The sequence below is a fragment of the Phaethon lepturus genome, unplaced genomic scaffold, assembly GCF_000687285.1.
Source record: "Phaethon lepturus isolate BGI_N335 unplaced genomic scaffold, ASM68728v1 scaffold894, whole genome shotgun sequence".
Taxonomy (NCBI): Eukaryota; Metazoa; Chordata; class Aves; order Phaethontiformes; family Phaethontidae; genus Phaethon; species Phaethon lepturus.
In genome coordinates, this window is record NW_010536745.1 from 25,556 (window position 1) to 33,045 (window position 7,490).

Genomic DNA, 7,490 nt, shown 5'->3' on the forward strand with positions numbered 1-7,490 from the left:
CAGGAGCAGGGAATGCAGCTTCAGTAGGTTTCCTCTTTCCCAGTAAGGGCTGCTGAGGATGCCTAGAGCAGAACCCATTTCCATAGAGGCTCACATCATCAGCCATCCATAAGAGGGACTAATGTTCAAGCGCCATTGTCTTGGTGCCTTGTCAGCCAAAAGAAGGACCTACACACAACCAGCTGCTCACCAAAAGCTTATGACTACAGCTTGCAGAATGTCAATATAAATATGAGCTCATCCACAGAAACCTGTGAACCTGATCCCACGCAGCAGCACCTTCGGTGAAACCTCCTCACCATGGTTAACCAGAGGTGCCCAGCAAGCTTTAACAAATGTGGAAGACGCAGTAAAGACCTGTTAGATTTTTCCATGTCCCACAGGTCATTTATCTATTTAATGTGATAAATTAAGCAGTTCTAGAAGAAACACAGGAAGCTAAAGCAGGTGACATGGTACTTGTCTTCCAGCACCACATTCCAACAGAAACAACTCCAGCAGCCCTACTCTTGGGCTCTGCCAAACTATACCTGTCACGAAAGAGAAAGGAGATGTGATGGTAGTTAGACCTTCACCCTCACTGCAGCAGCCTCAGAGCAATAGCAGCACGTGCTTTGGCTGTCATACTCTCCTAACAGCAGTGCTGGCTTCAGGCAATAAGGGAGGGGGCAGACGTGATCCACTTAAGCCCACTTTTTCTGCTCAGTTTCCATTACTTGGCTATGTGGCATTTGTGAGTCATCTCATTAACCCCAAAGTCCAGGCCTGAAAGGTAAGAGCCAGGTCTCCATGGGCTGCCAGGACAGCTGGTGTAGGTCTGTAACGGATACACTGGGGGCATCACCTTACCAAGGTTGGTCTGCTCTCAGGAGGTGCCTCCTTCTCTCTATCACTTTACAGAAAAAAAACTTGGACAAGCACACTGCCGAAGTAGGTGCCTCAGTTAAGTTGAAGAGGATGAAGGCAGGTCTTTGTGCCACCTGGAGAACGCTAACGGGTTACACTGCAACGCAGTACTGTACTCGGGAGCTCCCTGAGACCGAGAGACTCGTCCTTCCCACGCAAAATCCCATCTGAGGCTTTGGCACACAGACTGGAGCAAGCCTGCAGCACGCCCTTTACAATTATGAACACTTCTTTTTGCTCCTGTCTTTCACTTGATGCCAAAACAACTTCAGGCGAAAACTTGGCACTCAAGAGCCTCCGGGCTTAGTAGTAAGGCTTCATCTTCCTTAGTCTCGTTGCTCTACCTCCAGTGATCTTTAAAATTAGGTTATATGGAGGATTGGACCCATGTGGTATTTAAAAATAAATGGGAAACAGCTGAGTTAATATTGGAAAACTGACTGTTGTACAAACACAGCAACATTTCATAACATCTGTGTGCTGATAGCAGAATGATTTCTTTTACCTGAGAAGCACAGTGGTTTTTACTGTGCAGGTGCTACATACTCAAGAGCCATCAGATCCCAACAAAAAAACAATTGCTCAATACGGAGTAATACAGTTGCAGGATTATATAAGAAGGTTCCCGATGCAAGAGCACGCAGACTCACTGCTTTGTGCCAGCGTGAAGCTGACAAGCAAACTCATGGTGGGCATAAGGATGCCCTGACACACAAGCACACCAGCCACAGGCAGCTGGAATACATAAATAACCCCATCTGATGGCTATATTTAACGCGGAATGCCAAACTACAGGAAAACACAGGATTACCCAACCTGTTGTGTCGTCACCTATCTCCAGTTAATCCACGCCCTCCAGCAGCTTCCAAAACCAAAACAGGAAGAAGAGAAAACCCTTTCAGGAGACATGCTGCTGATCGGGTGCCCCAGCGGGAGCCGTCTGGGCTTGCAGAAGCAGAAAAGCCAGCGGCTGCCCCTGCCGAGCACCCACTCTGCTCCTGCCCTGCTCCCCGACGCTGCGTCCCCACCAGTCTGGAGCATCAGCAGAGCTGTGCATGTCACAGCGGCAGAGGACCACCCCACCTGCTTTCCGCAGGGAGAGCCAAAACAAAACCCACAACCTTCTCCGGACCACCGAAGACCATCTCAGAGGGGTAACATGTAAAACCTGAGCAGCCTACAGAGAAGACAGGAAGGTGTGCTGCCAGGCTGCCCGCAGACCTAACGGGGCCAGGGACCGTGCAACGAACATTGCAGCCAAGCTAGGCACACTGCCTAGAAAATTTGTGGCTGTTAGTGGTTTAATAAGCATAATGGTCAGGAGGAGACATCTCACTGAAAAGGAAAGCAGGATGCATCTTGGCTATGTGAGGAAGGTAGAGGGGGTATGAAAGCCAGAAGGTGGATCTGCCCGCAAGAAGATGTGCCTGTGACCAGGGCAAACACACACCATCACGGAGGCGCGGGTGGGAAACCTACTTTTTACCTGAGCATTGCAACCATGCAAAACGCTTGCAAGTCCTGAAAAGCGACTCCAACGCAGCTGGCAAAGGCCCGCAGAGCTCCGCGGGGAGAGGCAGCAGGGAGGGAGCCAGCACTTCACAGCCCTGGGCCAGAACGGCCCGTTAATAACACTTGTGCTAGAGTACCAATTAAGGGAAGTGCCTAGCTAATGAGAATAGTGGAAGGTAAATGCTGACTTTGGATTTGTGATTTGAGTCATATGTATGTTTTAATCACCAGCTGCTGAATACCATTTAACCACCAGGCTACATCAGAGATGCCTTGAATTGTTTCTTTATTTAATTTACAGGGGTTGATGCAGCTGTAGTGCAGACATTAAGGAAAGTTATCAGAACTAAAAAGTTGTCCAAAATCACAGGAAGCTTGTTTAATTTGCTTTGTGATTGTTCCAGGCTCTGAAGATATTTCTAAGGTACTCAAGATGTTTTTCCCCAACAGTTGAGCTCATTTTAGCTTCCGAAACCAAATTTAAATAAATGGCATATAAATAGCTGGATCTTTTTTCCATGATGGGTGTTAATGGATTCAAGTCTATGGTTCAATGTTTTGCAGGGTTTTTAAGCAACCAGTAGAAATTCCTAGAGTTTTAATTGGAAAGTGCTATTCACATGTCTGGTGACATATGCTAGGAATATCTTTTAATATCCATTGCTTGTGTAAAATAGAAGTCTCAAGTTACGGTTTGTTTTCTATGGGCAGCACCAGGAGCTTCATTCAGTAGAAGCAGAAATGAAAAAAAGGAGCACAAACTGATATGGAGAAGATCAGAGGGAAGACTAGACATTGTTAAAAAGGCAACTGGAAAAAAGAACTTGTAAATACAGGATTCCAGAAAAAGAAACCCAAAAATGAACAGCCCATCTGCTTTCGCATACAGCCATTTTCTGCACAGATGGCACAGATTACCCTCTGATTATCCCCACCACATCATCTTTAAAGCCATCCTGCAGCAGTTCTGGGTAGGGTCCCCAACACAGCATGTCCACAGTACATGTTTGACACACGACCGTCTTGGAAACAGCGTACTGCATCGCTCAGCTTGGATTAATGTGGTGAAGTCCACACAAGTAGTTTGAGTCTGTATCTCATCATTGCAAAAGGGAATCAAGAGCTTGGCTCCATCCTTCAGCCTTCTGATATGAGGAAGGATTGTGCCACTTAGCGACGGAGCTCCTACCCCAGAGAGAAAACAAGATACAACCTCTAGCTACAGAAGGACAAGTGACTGTCCTCCTCAAGTCAGAAGTTAAAAATAGGTATGCAGCAAAGGACTTTAATTTCATGAAGTCCTTTATTCCCACATTTTATTCTCCCCAAACAACTGATACCCATTTTTCTGAATTGTGGAGTCTTAACACATACTGGTGAGATTTTATAATGAAAGTAATTCACAGAGCTAGCTTTGATGTATGAACAAATAACCACCTGTTTTTTTTTCCCCAGGAGAGAACTGAAAAAATGTGGACGGAGAAAGTCCTCTGTGAAGCCACACTTACCCAGGAGACACTAGTAAAGTACACAAAGTGCTTGGACATGGCCTGATTACAAGCATATTCACTATGAAGACAACTTACTGGCTGCTTTTTTCATAAGTAGCCAAGAGGAAAAGTTACCTTCCCTCATTTTACCTCCTTTATTTGAAAACTAAAATCCCAGGTAGTCAGAATGTAGCACACAAAGAAAACACTCATCTGTATCCTTTAAGATTTCTGTATCATATTATCTCAGGTCAGCTTAAGGTTTGTAACACGATATTGGGTTTTATTGTACATGTACCCATTAGTACATTTGTTGAGTGTTAAAGCTTGTACGCTTTGTGTAGTGATATTTTTTCTAATAAGCACATTCCTAGTGTGAGATGGGATGTGTCTAATCCATAGCAAAAGCTGATTGAGAGACAATGGGCTCCAGCCAGCTCAGCTCTGTTTCAAGGAAAGAGGACAATAACTGCGTTTGACATTTATAAGAATCTAATTTCCTCGTGCTTTAAAAATGGAGCTCATTACCCTCTGGACTGGTGCCTTCCCCAATTACTGTAACTGATGTGCAGGGATTTCTCCTTCTCTATATTAGTATTTGATGCACTCTAAACAGAGGCTGCTTCCTAAATTATTTACTGGCCTTCTGCACACTAACCATGTTACGGAATTTACATTATTGACAGTAAGAAGGAAATTATCTTTTCAAGAGACAGTGGAAATAGGGAAACGATTTTGCAAGCCACGGGCTCACCCCTGTCAAGAGCAGGGCAGCTCTTCCCCCGGGGCACCAGGGCCACGGGCAAGGAGCCACCGAGGCTCCCCAATACCCCATGGGCAGGGGCACAGCTGGGGCTCGGCAGAAGCTGTGGATGGTACCACATCAGGCATCCCCTAATGACCACAATTACCCATCCACCTTTGCCGCTGAGCTCTCGGTGAAAGGGGGAATATGTCTGCAGACCTGTTTCAAATGAAAGGACGGAGAGAGATTCAAAGAGCAGCAGACCATCCAATGAGCCAGAGATTAAATGAGGTTTCTAAAACAGCAGAGCTCAGCTCTAAGTGCTAACAGCTCGGTTCTCTGGAGACCAATCACAACCCTAAAAAAAAAAGGGGGTGCTCAGCCCAAGACACACACTATCACACTGTCTCTTGAAATTTTACATCCACCACTGATTTCTCCAGCACAGTAAAATCACAATTATTGGGTTTCAGTCTCCATTGTGTTTTAAACTGGCATTTATGGCTGTGCAAAGCAAGTGTCAGACTTGATATATGCAGAAGTTAGACTACAATATCTCTGAGATTACTATTTCTGGAGCCATTAAGCTTTGAGTTCAAAGTGCCACAGCAAATATATAATGCATTTTTCAGCAAGGCTCCGAGTAAAGGCTATAGAGATGGACAAAACCAGGACTAGGAAAGGGTAGACTTCAGTTTTGCAAAACCAGATACCAGTGTTGGTCACTGTCCGTGTTCTTGCCTGTCTGAATCCACTCTGTTTGGAGATGAGAAAGGTCTGTCTCCTCTTGACAATAAGCATTGACCTTCTGGACTTGCAGAGGCTCCAAATAAAATAAAACAGCACTGCACTGTAATAGTTCTGAGGTTTTTGAGAAGAAAAACCTGCTACTGGTTGTTATTTGCTTTAAGTAGGTCAGATACACAATTCCTGACGGAATTGGCTGATGTAATTGCCAAGCCAGTCTCCATGATATCTGAAAAATCATGGAAGTCAGATGAAGTCCTTGGTGACTGGAAAAAGAGTAACATTGCACCCATTTTCAAAAAGGGTAGCAAGGAGGATCCTGGGAAGTACTGACCTGTCACCTCTGTGCCTGGGAAGATCATGGAACAGATCCTCCTAGAAGCTATGCTAAGGCACATGAAGGGCTGAGCAGTGATTAAAGACAGCCAGTATGGCTTCACCAAGGGCAAGTCCTGCTTGACCAACTTAGTGGCCTCCTATGATGGAATGACCACATCACTGAACAATGGAAGAGCTACTAATGTCATCTATCTGGACTTCTGTAAGGCCTTTGACAACATCCTTCTCTATAAATTGGAGAGATATGGATTTGATGAGTGGACTGTTGGGTGGATGCAGAACTGGTTGGGTGGCCACATCCAGAAAGTAGTGGTCAACAGCCCAATGCCCAGATGGAGACTTGTGAAAAGTGGTGTCCCTCAGGGATCCTTACTGGGACCAGTACTGTTTAGTATCTTCATCAAGCGACAGACAGTGGGATTGAGTGCACCCTCAGCAAGTTTGCAGATGACACCAAGCTGAGGAGTGGCAGTTGACATGCCTGAGGGACAGAATGTCATCCAGAGTAACCTGGACCAGGTCAAGGAATGGGCCCACGTGAACCTCATGACCTTCAACAAGGCCAAGTACAGGGTCCTGCACCTGGGTCAGGGCAGCCCCTGGTATCAATACCGGCTGGGGGGGGAAAGGGTTAACAACAGCCCCGCCCCGGCGACTCGGGGGTACTGCTGGACGAAAAGCTGGACATGAGTCAGCAATGTGCACTCACAGCCCAGAAGGCCAACCGTATCCTGGGCTGCATCCAAAGCAGCGTGGCCAGCAGGTTGAGGGATGTGATTCTGCCCCTCTGCTCCACTCTGGTGAGACCCCACCTGGAGTCCTGCATCCAGCTCTGGAGCCCTCAGCACAGGAAAAACATGGACCAGAGGAGGCCACAACAACGATCAGAGGGATGGAACACCTCTCCTGTGAGGACAGGCTGCGAGAGTTGGGGTTGTTCAGCCTGGAAAAGAAAAAGCTCCAGGGAGACCTTACAGCAGTACCTGAAGGTACTTCCAGTACCTGAAGGGGGCCTACAAGAAAGTGGAAATAATTTCAATCAGATATAAAAAATTCACAGAAAAAAAAGGATGCTTAAAAAGATGGAGGTTTGAAGTCGCTAGAAGAAAAGGCTCACTAAGACCCACTAAGCATAAAATCAGGTTAGTAGAAAAGTTTAAGCAGCATGAATGCATTGTTGCAGAAAAACAGTGAAGATTTTTGTCGAATAAAGACGATGACATGAAATCTAAGTCGTACACAGGCATGCTGAGAAAGTAACATTCTAAATACTTTCTGCTTACAATTACAAAATGATCAATTGTTAAGTGTTGGACAGAGAAATATATTCCATTCTGTCTGGACATGCACAGCAGGCCAAGAATGCACCTGGATAAGCGAAGCATTCATTATCTCCCAGACACTCAATATCCCATAATACCCCCAGCGGCTGCCAGCTCCTTGTCCACCCTTGACCACATGCCATGTGCCCCATTTCACAGCTGAAAAGTATTTAAAATTCATGAAGCCTGCTGAAAGCTTGACTGTCACATTCTGCTCATTCCACAGGGTATGGGAAAACTGTGCAGAAGGGACATTTCAACCGAGGCTATTATGGCTCTTGAATAACCAATATTCCATTAAATTGCTAATAAACCCACTTGAAGATAAGTTGATCACAATCAAACCATACAGTAGCATTCCTTTCCTTTAACACCACGTTGTCAGGTTTCACTCTGTACTGTACTACTGTTTCTGTGCTGTTTGTTCGT